Source organism: Saccopteryx bilineata, chromosome 2 (assembly GCF_036850765.1).
Source record: "Saccopteryx bilineata isolate mSacBil1 chromosome 2, mSacBil1_pri_phased_curated, whole genome shotgun sequence".
NCBI lineage: Eukaryota > Metazoa > Chordata > Mammalia > Chiroptera > Emballonuridae > Saccopteryx > Saccopteryx bilineata.
Genome location: NC_089491.1, coordinates 57207286 through 57223378, shown reverse-complemented (window position 1 = coordinate 57223378; position 16093 = coordinate 57207286). Strand labels below are relative to the sequence as shown.

Sequence of the window (16093 nt, the reverse complement as noted above, 5' to 3'; positions counted from 1 at the left end):
CTCTTGTTCACTGCTCTATAATCTATGTCTACGACAAACAAACCTTGAAAGTCAAACCAAGTGAACAAGATACCCAAAAACATTAAACTGGTTTATGACAGATGAAGCAAACTAGGGTGGTAATAAAAGGTTCCACCTTACATTTACATCCCACGGCCATGGCATGCTGATTATATCCAAGGTTATGAGCGAATTACTGGCTGAGTCACCGTATTAAATTATACAAATTTCTCACTGGGTTATTTCTAATATACTGAACTCTATCTGATTTAATAGTGTATTTGAAATTACCCATTCTTTTCACTTTAACAGTAGCTTCAAGTTTTCTTTTGTTTGGCTCGGTAATTACCTGGTTAAATTTCCTCCAAAGCTTTAGTATTTACTACCTGGTATTTCAAAGTAGCAAGAAATATTGATTATATATTTTTTTTCTGATGCTATTTGGCACTTATGACCAAGTAGATGTAGATAAAGCTTTTTTGGGTCTCAGGAGTTTTTGGAAGGCTTGCCATTATTTTTTCCAAATGAGAGCAAACTTCCAATCAGTCGTGAATGTCTCTTTAATAAGGGTTTATGAGTCCTGTTTTTATTTATTTTTTTCTCCTCTGGGTAGTATTAGAGCTTCTTTTGCCCTAATTCTCTAATTCTCTTTAATGCTCTATTGAGTATGGTTGTTTGCATCTAAGAAGAGCTAGATAGACAATCTGCTTCCCAACAATAAACCTTAAAACTGTTCTATAACTTTAGTAATTAATTCCTTTTTCTTTTCATTTCCCTCTGTATCACATTTTTGTACTTGTTAATCTCAATGCTTTCATTGGTTTTCTTCCACCTTTTTAAAATCTGACACTTTCACATTCTTTCCTGGACTACCATGTCCAATTTGGAATCTGGTAAAGTAGAGTACAGGAATTCCCAAACTTTTTCACCGTCATATAAGCAGGCACACTGGCTTCTTTTGCAGGACGCATCATTGGTGTTCATCCAGTACCAGACAGTCCTTACAATACACTCTCTGTAGTTAATTTGACAAAATTTTCCATGTCTAAGGTTCCTGGGTATCAATGTTGATTTTATTGTATTGTGGATTTTTACTCTTTTTTTTTTTTTTACTATTTTTCACATTCTTTGGTGAACTGTTATACCCTTTCTGATCTGCTTGTCTATCTGCCTTCTCTGAATTGATAGTAATTTACAAACTCTCAACTGTCCTCCAGCACCCACTTACACACCAGCAAGATCTCTCACAGCCTCCCAATAGAAATCTCACATCCCGCGGCACACATCCCACACAGTAACAAGAAATACCTTGTCCATATGCCTTCCAGCCTGTTCCTATTGTTCTTGGGTTGTGGCTGTAGCTGAAATTTTCTTTTCTTAAAAATTTCTTTTCTATTTATATACTCCATATATATAGTGCTTTAATTGTATTTCTTAGTTTTAGTTTCTTCCTTATCTTGATGTAACTGCTTTTACTGAATTTTATTTGTATTGCTGTTATTGTTTTCTAGTTATTTTTGTGTGATCCTCTCTCTCTCTCTCTCCCTCCAACCCACTCTATTTACATTATTCCCATGAGAAGAATAGATTATTTACTATTAGAATTCATATTATAGGATCATAAGACACATAATTTTACTAGTGTGGTTTAGATATCCTAGAACTACATTTCCATTTATTTAAAAATAATAACTGATGCACGCTCTTTGAACTCTTACTTTTAACCCTCCTATCTCCTCTAATACTAAATAGCACACTCATCATTCTTATACTCTCCATAATGCTCTGTTGCATACTTGCTACATACAAAGCAGTGTGATGAAGTGTAGGCAAATTTAGAAGGCATTGTGGTTACAAACCCTCCTATTTCTGCCTGACAATCACTACCTCCATGAAGTTCCTTCGTCCCTTCCAATTTCACCTCAAGATGAGTTTCTATTTTCTTCAATACAGTTGCCTTTCAGGGATGGGAGCACAAAGATTGGAAGAACCCAGCAAAGATGAGTCAGAGTATCTGGCCAGTCTCCTATAGCAGTGGTCCCCAACCCCCGGGCCGCGGACCAGTACCGGTCCGTGAGCCATTTGGTACCAGTCTGCAGTGAAAGAATAAATAACTTACATTATTTCCGTTTTATTTATATTTAAGTCTGAACAATGTTTTATTTTTAAAAAATGACCAGATTCCCTCTGTTACATCTGTCTAAGACTCACTCTTGATGCTTGTCTCATAAGTTTGACAATTATATTTAAAAATACCACAGTTTTTATGCCAGTTGCATAATTTTATTTTGTGCACTTATCTGTCCCACCCTAAAGGCCGGTCCATGAAAATATTTTTCTGACATTAAACTGGTCCGTGGCCCAAAAAAGGTTAGGGACCACTGTATAGGTATAGGATCTCACTAGAAAGAAAGACTTATAAAGCATTGACCTGGTAATATGCTGCCCATAACACCAGGCAAAGAGCGCACATGTGCTTTCAATTGAACTGATAGCTCGCGCTGTGTAAATGGGGTCGTCTCTGGATGTCCACACTTTCTCATTTGGACTCCTTCAGACAATGGCTTGTGCCAGAATTCAGCATCATATTTGAATTTATCAGAACAGGCACAGTAGTTCCCTGATCTGATAGTGATCAGAAATAAGAAGCAGAAGTGGTGACACTATCCTGGATGAATCACGAAGAGGAAAATAAAGAAACTTTCACTTCTTTTCAAATGCAAAAGGCTAAAAAGTTCAGTTGGCAACATCAGGGAAGATGAATGGCTGGAAACTCCAGTGTAATTAATTATTGTTCCATAAGAATTCATCAAGAGAACACTTGGCTACCACACATAGGGTAATGGATTCAACATACTTTAATTGCCCATTATTTTCAGCAAGGTGGCATTTTAAAGTTCTATTCCCTATCTGACAAATGGATAAGTGCAGCATTTGACTCAGATATTGATCAAGGATTATTTATGTTCTCCAGCACCCTCTAATGTCCCGGCAGAAAAAGGTGCAACTCTTTCTGGACATTCCTCCTACAGACCGTCAAATATCCACACGGCTTTTAGGAGCGCCTCAAACAATCCACTATGAGGTTCAGCAGGAGTCACTCCAGGGGAAAATGTCTTCTTTTTCTCTGACTTCAGCGTTCAGGCCATTTTTAAAGGCAGAGCCCTCTGCAAAAGTCGGGGCTGTGTAAGCCTGTAGTTTCACATACACTGTTGGGACAGCCTAGTGTTTTTTCTACTCTCACTTATCCTGAGAAAGCTGTCAGGGAGGGCCCCTGCAGAGACAGCTGACCCAAATTATGACTTCTTTCAGGGAAGGGAAACCCTCTAGGACAAACAGGAAGCAATCTTTCAGCATAATGTGTTCCCATTGGGAGCAAGTAAACAGTTTACTTTTCAGTTCAAAGCAGTGAATTCAAGACACATAAGTTAGTTTTGGCTCAATGTGACCCTGAAATCAAGTCAAATAGAATGAGTTTACAATTTCAAAGCCTTATGATTCTGTTTGGCTGAACAATGAGGTTAAAGTGTTGAATTTCATCTCATTTTAGTTATTAATTTTTCTTTAGCTATTTCCAAAGTGCTGCTAAGTTTTGGAAATAAAATAAAGGAAGGGCTAAATTGGTTTTCAGATCTCTGACCAGGCTTTCCTGGTGCAAAAATAATCCCCTGAGGTGTAGTGTTAAATGAAAAATAAATTTCAAAGTGTACACATACAACAAAAGAAATTTTTTCTCAACCTAGATGGTATCAAGAGAAATTTAATGTTGCTATTTATTTATCATAAAGCCAGCATAATCTTGTTGTCAAACGATAAAAATATCACAAGGTGAGGGGGAGGAAGAATTACAATCTTTATGAATATCAATTCAAAAATTCTGAACAAAATGTGGCCAAATTGAGGCCCTGGCTAGTTGGCTCAGCAGTAGAGCATCAACCTGGAGTATGGAAGTCCCGGCTTTGATTCCCGGCCAGGGCACACAGAAGTGCCCATCAGCTTCTCCACCCTTCCCCCTCTCCTTCTCTGTTTCTCTCTTTCCCTCCTGCAGCCAAGGCTCCATTGGAGCAAAGTTGGCCCCAGCGCTGAGGATGGCTCTATGGCCTCCACCTCAGGTGCTAGAATGGCTCTGGTTGCAGTGGAGCAATGATCCAGATGGGCCAAGCATTGCCCCCTGGTGGGCATGCTGGGTGGATCCCTGTCGAGTGCATGCGGGAGTCTATCTGACTGTCTCCCCACCCCCACTTCTTACTTCGGAAAAATACAAAAAAAAAAAAAATTGGCCAAATTGAATCAAGAGATAGACAAAAAATAATGCATTATTGACAAGTTGAATTTATTTCAGGAAGGCAATGTTTAATATTTAAAAATAGCATGATAATATCAATAAATCCGGAAAAAGCATCTGATAAAATTCAACACTCATAATTTTTAAAATTAAAAAAAGAACTAGAGAGACTAGAACTTTCTCAGTATGATTAAGAGTATTTATAAAAAACCTACAGCAAACATAAGACTTGATGGAGAAATACTGAAAGCTGCCCCTGAGATTGGAAGTGAGATAAGGATACCTGTTCAGCATTTCAGAAATTTTGCTTTTTGATTTATTTGGCTTTTCTCCGGCAGTTAATAGTCAAACCTAACTAGTTTGATCATCTGTAGAGCTAATGAAGACACAGTTTGCTGGTTAAATAACAATCATCTGCCATTATAAAAGAAAGGGCTCTTGCCCTCTACTTCATTAAGACCCCTCACGTAGTTAATAACACTCTACAATAACATGTACGTCTGCTACTATATTTAGCCCACAGGGTTGATACACTCTGAAAAGTAAAGTGGATTGTTTCCCCATTTATTTCATTAGTATGCAGAGAATAAAAAAAATTTTCACAGAATCCACCTAAATTGCAACCACTCCATCTTTCAGTAGATGAGTCCTGTTACTCCCACAGAAGAAACTCCTGTCAGTCTGAGAAATTTTTTTCCTATAGACATAATGCCAGCTAGAAAACAAACGAAATACCTTTCCTTATTAGAAGGGGCTCAACAAATTACATGCAGAATACAAAATGAGTTTCTCCTGATAAATTTCCTTCATTCTACCTAATTATAGATGGAAGATTGGGGTAGATTTAGAATGTATTTGAGTAGTAATTGAATGAATTCTTATTATTTGTTCTAGTTTTGGAACCCAAAGCCAGTTACAGGTCACTCCAGTCCTGGGAACAAGGAGTATTGGCTGTGGGGGACCCTTGGGTTTCCCCAACAGTACGCCCAGTATGGGGATTATGTCTCTAAGCAATCCAGTAGTCACAGTGCCTTCTGATATAATTCATTAACCTTGGATTAACTAACAAATACAGAGATACAGAAAAAGACATACACATAACACCATTGTCCCTCAGGTGTTTATATATTTGTTCTTTCTAGTAAGGTCATTTTAAGCTTTAATGTATTCAGCAAACCTAAGACTTCTGATACCTCATAGTTCTAGTATCAGAAGAAGTTATAGTGTTCCTATTGATTCAAATGCATTCTGAACAGACTTGTTGAACTACTTCTAAATGCCTTCTAAATGTCCATTAGCTAGTATGATATAGGCATTGCAAAACAAAACAAAACAAAACAAAACAAAAAACACTGTCCTACTTTTTTCTCCTGTAAAAACAGCAGTCCATAAACCTGAAACATTAGCCTTTTTGATGTTGAATTCAAACCAAACACAATCATTACAACAGCAGGAAGACACCACTGTTGATCCATGTGTTCAGGCAGCAATTTTAACCCATGAGGAAGTCACGAGAAACATGGCATCTATTATGTGGTGGTAGTAACTTGGAACTTTGCCTTTCCTGTTCAGTTGGCAAAGGCATACATATATGAAGGAAATGGAAGCTACCCAGGATGGTTTTGTACATCTCTAAGGACCAAAGGAAATACTTTTGGGATGGCACACGGGCCAAGGATCAGTTATCGGGTTTTGAATGCCCCCTTGTGGTTGACATGCCAATACCTGAGGAAGAATTCAGCAAGGTTGGAGGGGGGCATTTGCATCCTGTTTCTTACTCTTCATCTTTTCTTTTTTTCATCAGTTTCTAGAAATATCTCTCTGGATTAAAATTGGAGCAGTGAACTTTGGAACTTTAAGGAGAAAAGTCAGTTTCCAGGGAACCATTTAATACAAGGGACCACATTTCTTTTTAATGAGAGGTCTCAGGGTCATAGACCATTTTTTAGATACACAATTATTCTACATTGATCTTTTTCAATAAAACTTTATCTAGAGTGTGGACCATTTTTCTCCTTTGACTTCTTTCTCCTTCTACTATACATATCTATTGTCTAATAACCCCATTAGGTTCTTTCCTTCTCTACAATAAAACAAATATATCAGGCATTCAATGAATGTTTCTTTCTGGACTTACTTCTTTGCTCCTTATTATATAAGGTTGACCAACTTATTACTTTGTAACATTAAAATGTTCACCCAACTTGTAATGAAATACAAACTAAGTAAAAGAAAGAGTTCTAATTTAAATCAGTTTTTATCCTGGACATTTCTTTTACCACTCAACTTTTTATTTGAATAACCTCAAAACTGCTTTTGAGTTTAAATAACCATATAATGAATAACACTATTTATTAAAAGTACTATCTTTACCCCAGTGATTACAGATGCCATTTTTTCATGTACTACATTTCTATATGTATGTGAGTTGTTTTATTTTCTCTTCCATTCTTTGGTTTGCTTATCTACTCATATACCTGTCCCACAATCTTTTAAATATAGGAGCTTTATGGTTTGCTTTCATATCTGGTAGGGCCAGTCCTTCCTTAATGCTTGTCCATTTAAGCATTTTATTAGTTCTTTTTTTTTTTTTTATTTTTTTATTTTTCTGAAGCTGGAAACGGGGAGAGACAGTCAGACAGACTCCTGCATGCACCCAACCGGGATCCACCCAGCACGCCCACCAGGGGGTGATGCTCTACCCACCAGGGGGTGATGCTCTGCCCCTCCGTGGCGTCGCTCTGTTGCGACCAGAGCCACTCTAGCTCCTGGGGCAGAGGCCAAGGAGCCATCCCCAGCGCCCGGGCCATCTTTGTTCCAATGGAGCCTCGCTGCGGGAGGGGAAGAGAGAGACAGAGAGGAAGGAGAGGGGGAGGGGTGGAGAAGCAGATGGGTGCTTCTCCTGTGTGCCCTGGCCGGGAATCGAACCCGAGACTTCTACACGCCAGGCCGACGCTCTACCACTGAGCCAACCGGCCAGGGCTATTTTATTAGTTCTTTTTATACATTAATTTTTTCATATAAGCTTAGAATCAGCTGGTTTATCTCTAGGAATAACAACACATATTGTGTTTAGTAGACATATTACATTTATATATTAACTTGTTCACTTCTACTTTTTTGTCTTTCATGAGTGCTTTGAAGTTTTTCTAATACAAGTTTGACACATTTCTTAAAAGGAAATTTTCCAATTAATAAAAAATAATGTAAAAAAAAGAAAATTTTCATTGTTTCTTCTTATTGCTTTTGTTATGTAGGCATGAAAGCTAATATTTATATATTTATTTTATATTCTGATATTTTACTGAATCCTTTTATGAATTGTGTTGGAATTTTTTTGGATATCATATTATTAGCAAAAATAGACAATGTTTTCAAATTCTTATAATTACTCTTTTGTTGCTTCATATTTACTCTTGTTACCTCATTGCCTAATACATCCAAAGCAATTTTGAACAATAGTATGTCACTGGCCATTTTCCCCTTGTTCCTGAGCATAATATAAATACTTTGTGTGTCCTCACTTATGCTGGGTTTTCTATCTATATACATACATATATATGCATGTATACATACATATTTATACACATGCATATACAAACAGGTATACATATGAGTAAGTATGAGAGAAAGAAAGAGAAGAGAAAAAAAAAACAGTGAGTCTTATTGAAGAAAGATCCATTGATTTCTATTTTGTTGCTGAAGTCAGGAATGGATGGTAAATTTTACTAAATGCCTTTTTTTTATGGAGATAATGATATGCTTTCTCTTCTTACATATATTATTATGGTAAATTATTGGCTATCTATTAAACTATTCTTGAATTTCTGAAATAAAACATTCTTAGTACATACAAAAAAAGTTAATGTGCTACCACCTTTTAGTTATGATTTTTACATTTGGAACCATATGTGGAACCAAACTATTGCTTTCTCTTTTGTGCTATCTTTAAAATACATATATTGGAAATTAATGCCATACTCATTTCATAAGAATACTTCGTAAGCTTTTGTTTTTTTGTATTACTAGGCTGTGAAACAATTTAAGTATGCTTGAGATGGTCAAGTCTTTGAAGGTTTGGTAGAATTTGCTTGTGAAACTATCTAAAGGAGTGGTTTTTTTAAATTTGAATTGACTGGGATACAGGTACAGATGTGAAACTCAATGAAACATCATCTGCACACTGCATCATGTGCCCATCACCCCAAACAAAATGTCTTGTCCTCGTTTCCCCCACATTTTTCACCTTTAACCTACCTGCAGCCCCCTTTATCTCTGGCTATTGTCACACTTTTGCCTGTGTCTGTCTATGTGTTTCTTTTTTAATTTTTTAAAAACTGATTTGAAAGAGAGAGAGAAAGGGAGAGAGAGAGACAGAAACATTGATCTGTTCATCTGTTCCTATTAAAGGAGTATTTTTTGTGAGGTAATATTTTGATAACTATTTTTATTCTATAGAAATTGGTCTAACATCTTTGTAATCTCTAAAAGGCCAGTTTTGGTAAATCGTATGATCTTAGAAAATGATCCATTTCAGCTAGATTTTCAAATATATTTGTATAGAGTTATGCAAAATAGCTTTAACAATTTTTAACTTTTCTTTGTTTCCTGGAGTTTATCTGTTGCTATTTTTAAAGTGTATTAAAAAATGTATTATAAAAGTGTATAAAAAGTGTATAAAGTGACCTTTATCACGACACTTTAAATTTTATCATTCAGCACCTGTCACATTTGTTCTGTGTTCACAATCTCTAAAACCAAAATTTTTCTAGTAAAAATAGGCTAAGCAAAAATAAAGTCAATGAATCAGTTGATTTATTTAATTCTCTAAAGATCTTGGACATACTGTTGTTCTGAATATAATATTCACGTGTCACAGTGAGGAGCAGGCTTTGAACAATTCCCTAGATAGAGCTTCCTTTCGCCGAATAATAAACCATGAGAGGTAAAAGAAATTCAGAAGGCACTATCAACTCTGAGTATATTGCAGAAGTCATTAATATCCTTTTTTGAAATTGTGGTAAAATATACACAACATAAAATTTAACTTTTTAACTATTTTAAGTGTACAGTTCAGTGGCATTAAGTCCATTTACATTCTTCTAAAACCACCACCAGCATCTAGCTTCCAAACATTTTCCATCTTTCCAAACTGAAACCTCATACTCATTAAATAAGACTCCATTTCCCCATCCTTATGCCAATACCTGGCAATTGCCATTCTACCATTTTTTTCTTTATGAATTTAACTACTCAAGCTACTTCATATAAGTAGAAGCATACTGTATTTGTGCTTTTGAGCTGGCTTATATCACTAAAAATATGCCTTCAAGGTTTATTCACATTGCTGCATGTGTCAGAATTTCCTTCCTTTTTAAAGCTAAAAACATTGCATTGCATATATCTACCACATTTTGTTTATCCATTCATCCATCCATCAACAGTTCAAAACTGTTCCAACTTCTCTACATTCTCACCAACACTTTGTTATTTACTGGATATTTTTTGTTGTTGCAATAATAGCCATCTTAATGGGTATGAAGTAGTGTCTTATTATATAGAACATGCCTTTTGTGCTTATATTATTTTTATATTACAATATTTAGTTATAAATACAAGATCCAGATTCAACTAAGTAGACATTGTGCCATTATGTGCCAGATATTGTTATATGTTCATACAAATATTTTCACATTTGTTGAATATAACAAACCAATTCATATACATCTTATGAAAACATTTCAAAATGTGCCTAAGGAAACTTGGGAAGGCAGCTATAACATATCTCTGCTCTGCTAGGTTTTCTGACCTTTTTAAATAAATTGATTAACTTTCAAAAAAAAGAAGACAAGAAGTGAGAAAAAAAGAAAAACATAAAACATATTGGATACCACAAAAAAATAGTATGATGATATATTTGAACAAAAATATACAAATTAGTATATAAAATATCAATGGACAAAAATTAATGGGCTAAATTAACTAAAGGGTATGCTGGGTCAGATAAAACAAAATAAGAAGTAAAAACAACCAAAGTATCCGCAAGCAACAAAGAAACATTATATGCTGATTATAAGAAATACATATTAACTATAAACATACAAAACAGCTTAAAATAAAAAGGTGAAAAATATATACCATGTAAAGATGAAGCAAAGAAAGATGGGCTATTTAAAGCAGAGTGTCATTAGAAATCAAGAAGGCTATTTCATAATGATAAAAGGTCATTTAATATAATAAAACTAATGTGTATATTACATAGCCTTAAAATTTATAAAGCAAAAATTAGTAGACCCAATAAAAGAAATTCCATAATAATTGTGGACAATTATAACACATTTTTTCATAACTGATAAACTATATGGGGGAAATATCAAGGCTATAGGAAATAACTGACCTAACTAACATAATAGAACTCTATACCAAACAAATGTTGAAGATGTACAGGGTTTGGCAAAAGTAGGCTTACAGTAGTATGTATGAAAAATGATACAATTATTAATAAATAGTAATATAAGAATAAACTCCTGTGTTTTTTGTTCTCATAACTGTAAACATACCTTTGCTCCACTCTGTCTTCTTCCTAAATGCAAAAAGAATGTTTGCCAAAATTGTTCATACTCTGGGCCATAAAGAAGTCTAGAAATATTTCAAAGAAATAAAATCCTGCAGAAATTTTCTCTGATCATAGTGGAATTAAGATAGTTTTTAATAACAAAAAGATAACAGATAATCCCTAATGTTTGAAAGCTAAGTAACACACTTTGGGAAAACTCATGAGTCAGATAAAAAATGAAAACAGAAATGCTGAAATATTTTAGGATGAATTATAATGTATATATTATAACTTGAAGTTTAAATTATATTTATATTATATTATATTTAAAGCTCTACCTAGAGAAAAAATTTAAAGTCTTGGTTGAATATATTAATGAGAAAAAAAAGCCTGCAAATCAATGATCCAAGCTTCTAGCTCAAAAAAAAAAAAAAAAAATGAAGAAGAATAAGGAAATAAACATAAAATGCAATCAGAAAGCCAAAAGGTGGTTTTCAGAAAAGACCAAACAGAATTGATAAAATCCTAGCATGACTAATGCAAAAAAAAGAGAAAAGGCCCAAATACTAATACTGTAAATGAAAATATGGTCCTTACCTGACAACCAATAAACATTTTCTAAAAAGAGAATTTTGTAATCATTTTTATGCTGACAATCTTGAAAATTCAGAGAAAAGGGCAAATTTCTAGAAAAAGTAAAGCACCAAGCTGACATAAAAGAGTAAAATATAAAAAATCCTACATATTTTTAATAATTAAAGCCATAATTTAAAACCCACTGACAAAAGAAACTCTCAACCTAGACTAGATGGAAATTCTTGGAAATACTCAAGGAAAATATAACATCAATTTTAACCAAATACTTTCATTGTACAGAAACAGAAAGCAAACCTTTTAGATAATAAGGCCAACGAAATCTAGAAACTATTAACAAGAACCTTATGATAAAGATAAATTACAAGCCAATGGCTTTCAAAATCTTAGATTAAATAATACTGAACAAAACTTCAGTTAAAACCAGGAACACATATAAAGAATGCTACATTATAACTGGTTAGATTCATTTCAGAAATGTCAGAATGATTTAACACTCAAAATTTAATTCACCACATTAACTTAAAAAAATGGTGAGTGTAGTAGTCATATTATCTCAAAAATGTATATAAAAAACTAGAAATTAAAGGAACTTTTTTTTGTTATTACCTGTCTAGTTGCTAATGGCTATTCTAATAGGTATGAGGTGGTGTTTCATTGTAGTTTTGATTTGCATTTCCCTAATAACTAGTGAAGTTGAGCATGTTTTCATATGTCTTTTGCTCATTTGTATGTCTTCTTGGAAGAAGTGTCTGGTGCCTGGTCAGATCCTTTGCCCATTTTTCTCATTAGATTATTTGGTGTTAAGCTGTACATTCTTTATATATTCAACCTTGTTAGTCATCACGGAAATGCAAACTAAAACCATAATGAGATTTTAAAAACCTACTCATCAAATTGGGTAAAATTAAAATAATTATCAAGACTATGTGTTGGTGTAAAAATTGACTAATTATAATTCTCATACATGTTGGTGAGACATATGAAGAACAAAATTTAGGAATACTGTTTAGCTCTATCCTTGGAAATACTCATATTTCTTAAAAGAGTAATTGCGCTCCTAACATATGTCCAACAGGCAACTCATGTGTATGTACCAAAGACTGGTAGAAAACTGTTTATAACAGCACAATCATAACAGTCAAATAGGAAAAAAAATGCAGATATACACCAGAATTGGAATAAAGAATTATAATATTTTAATACAAAAACTACTCTACAATAACAAAAATCAAAGAATTAGTGCTAAACTCAGTCACATGGATGTCTCTAACAGCCCTAATGTAAAGTGGCTTCCTAAAAGAAGCCAGATCAAATCATCAATACTGTATTCTTCAACTTATATAATATTCAAAATCAAACAAATAAAATTAGTATTTGAAGTCAGGATAAGTGTTACCTTCATGGAAGGACAAATAGTGACTAGGATAGTGCATGTGAGTTTTTTTGGGTGCTGGTAATATTGTATTGTAAAAATTTATCAGACTAAATTGTTATAATCTGTACTTTTTTGTGACAGGGACAGAGAGAGATAGAGAGAGGGGCAGATAGGGACAGACAGACAGGAAGGGAGAGAGATGAGAAGCATCAGTTCTTTGTTGTGGCACCTTAGTTGTTCATTGATTGCTTTCTCATTGTGCCTTGAGGGCCGAGGGGCTACAGCAGACCGAGTGAGGCCTTGCTCAAGCCAGATGAGCCCAGGCTCAAGCTGGTGACCTCGGGGTTTTCGAACCTGGGTCCTCCACATCCCAGTCCGATGCTCTGTCCACTGCACCACAGCCTGGTTAGGCTTAATCTGTACTTTTTATATGTCCATGTACTTTAATTAATTATTCAAAAAGATTGACAATACACAATTCCAGGAATCAATAAATTTATTGTTCGAGTGTAAATCCATCTCAAATTTGACATAATTTTGGTTAATTGGTGGGGACAGTCTATTTATTTCATTTGGTATTAGGACCATACTCACTAGAATCTTCCCTGGATTGTCATTTGGCACAGTAGAAAAATTTAGAATTAAACATTTATAGTTTAAAAGCTAGTACTGTTGAGTGATTTTCAACTTTTCAAATTGAAGTGCAAAAAATAAGAAAATAACCATTATAAAACAGAATGTTGAAAAGTTTGAAATATTTAATACAAAGAATTGGAGAAAAAAGAGTTGGAGTAATAGAAATGTCCTCTAACTAAATGAGGACAAGAAATGAAGATGCAGGTATGTGTTTTGAAGGTGCACAGGTGACCAGTGAACAGTCTGAAAAGAGCGGTTTAACCACAGGGGGAGCAAGGAGGGAGAGGGAGTGGGGATTGATTTAAGTGAGCTAAGACCCTATATTTTATAGCAGAAAGCAAATGCATAAGATCAAAATTGATAAAGCAAGAGGTAGCAGGCTGAGCATATTATTTAGAGATAAAGAGTCAATTAACATAAGAAACTAAAGTGCAATTCGTTGACAGTTGTTGCCTCCAGGAGGTTGAAATAAGGATGTGAGTGAAGACTGTGCTGTTGTCTTTCATTGTAAATTTACATTATAAATTAAATATGAAACATTTAAAGGAAACTTGAGACAGGAAAAAGTGGCAAGACTTACTATCGTATATATAGCTACATTAATCAAGACAGTGTGGTGTTTGTAGAGGGCTGTGCAGATGGATTGATGGCACTAAATAGAGAACCTAGAAATAGATGTGCACAAATATATCCAACTTATTTTTGACAAGGGAGCAAAAGCAATTTATCAGGAAGGATAGCTTTCTCAAGAAATACTAGCAGAGCAATTGGAATCCATAGACAATATAAATAAATAGATGAGCTTTGTGCTAAATCTCATACCTTATACAAAAAATAGCTCAAATAAGATAACAGACTTAAATGTAAAACATAAAAATATAAAAGTTTTAAAAAAGAAACCTGAGCAAAAAAAATCTTTGAAATGTAGGACTAGGCAAGGAATTCTTAGTCTTGACATCAAAAGCATGACCCATAAAAACAAAAACAAAGTATTTTATTCTGCAAAAGACCCAGCTAAATGAAAAAAAAAAGATGTCACACAGTTGTAGAAAATATTTGCTAACCACATATCCAGCAAAAGACTATTACCTAGAATATGTAAAGAACTATCACAACTCAACAGTAAAAAAAAACCCCCACAAACAATTCAATTAGAAAATACGCAAAAAATAAGCAGACATTTCACAAAAGAGAAAATAAAGCTGACAAGAAAGTATATAAGATGTTCAACTTTAGACATCAGAAAAATGCAAATGAAAAGCACAATGAGTTATCACTATGCACCTATCAGAATAGACAAAATAAAAAAAAGTAGCAACAGTATTAAATACTGGTGAGGATTGGGAGAAACCTGTATCACTCATATTTTGCTGGTGGGAATATCAAATAATACAGTAATTTTGGAAAAGAGTTTGGCAGTTTCTGATAGAACTAAACATTAACTATTATATAACCCAACAATTGTACATTTGGGCATTTATTCTAGAGAAAACTTACGTTAACATGAAAATCTGTACATGAATGTTAATAGCAACCTTATTCATAACATCCCCAAAGTGGAAACAACCCATATGTCCTTCAATGGGTAAATTGTTAAAAATAACTTTGAAATACTACCCAACAATAAAAAGAAACTCTTTTTTTTTTTTTTTTGTATTTTTCTGAAGCTGGAAACGGGGAGAGACAGTCAGACAGACTCCCACATGCGCCCGACCGGGATCCACCCGGCACGCTCACCAGGGGCGACGCTCTGCCCACCAGGGGGCGATGCTCTGCCCCTCCAGGGCGTCGCTCTGCTGCGACCAGAGCCACTCTAGCGCCTGGGGCAGAGGCCAAGGAGCCATCCCCAGCGCCTGGGCCATCCTTGCTCCAATGGAGCCTTGGCTGCGGGAGGGGAAGAGAGAGACAGAGAGGAAGGAGGGGGAGGAGGGTGGAAAAGCAAATGGGCGCCTCTCCTATGTGCCCTGGCCAGGAATCGAACCCGGGCCCCCCGCACGCCAGGCCAACGCTCTACCGCTGAGCCAACAGGCCAGGGCCAAGAAACTCATTTTTGATATGTGCAACAATTTTGAAGAATCTCTAGGGAATTATGCTGAATCAACAAACAATAAAAGCTAATCCCCAAAAGGTGACATACTATATGGTTTAATTTAGAAGGACAAAATTTTAGCAGTGGGGATTGGCTAGTTATTGCCAGGAATTAGCGGCAGGGAAGAGGAGGTTTGGGAGAGAGAGGGTATGGTCATAAAGGGTTCTTGTGGTGATAGGACTCTGCTGTGTCTTGGCTGTGGTGTGGACACAGGGATAGACACATATAATGAATATGGTAAAACTGTACAGAACTAAATGCACACACATACAAAGGAGTACAAGTAAAACTTGGAAAATCCAAATAAGATTAATAGATTGTCCAACGTCAATATCCTGGTTGTGACATTAACCTAGAGATCCTGGTTGTGACACCATGGTATGGTTTTGCAAGACGTTTCTGTTGGGGGATACTGAATAAAGGATACACAATATCATTCTGTATTTCTTTTCACAATTGTATGTAAATTTAGATTGGTCTCAAAATAAAAAGTTTACACAAAAATCTCTTTAATAAACTCACAGAATGAATTTATATGTGTATTTCTGTATATAT

General features: G+C 35.0%; 1 protein-coding gene across 6 annotated transcripts in view; it reads right to left on the bottom strand.

Annotated features, from left to right (window-relative positions):
- TRPM3 (transient receptor potential cation channel subfamily M member 3) overlaps positions 1–16093 on the bottom strand; it is a 542782-nt gene that overhangs the window by 424892 nt on the left and 101797 nt on the right. The gene's annotated exons all lie outside the window — the stretch shown is intronic.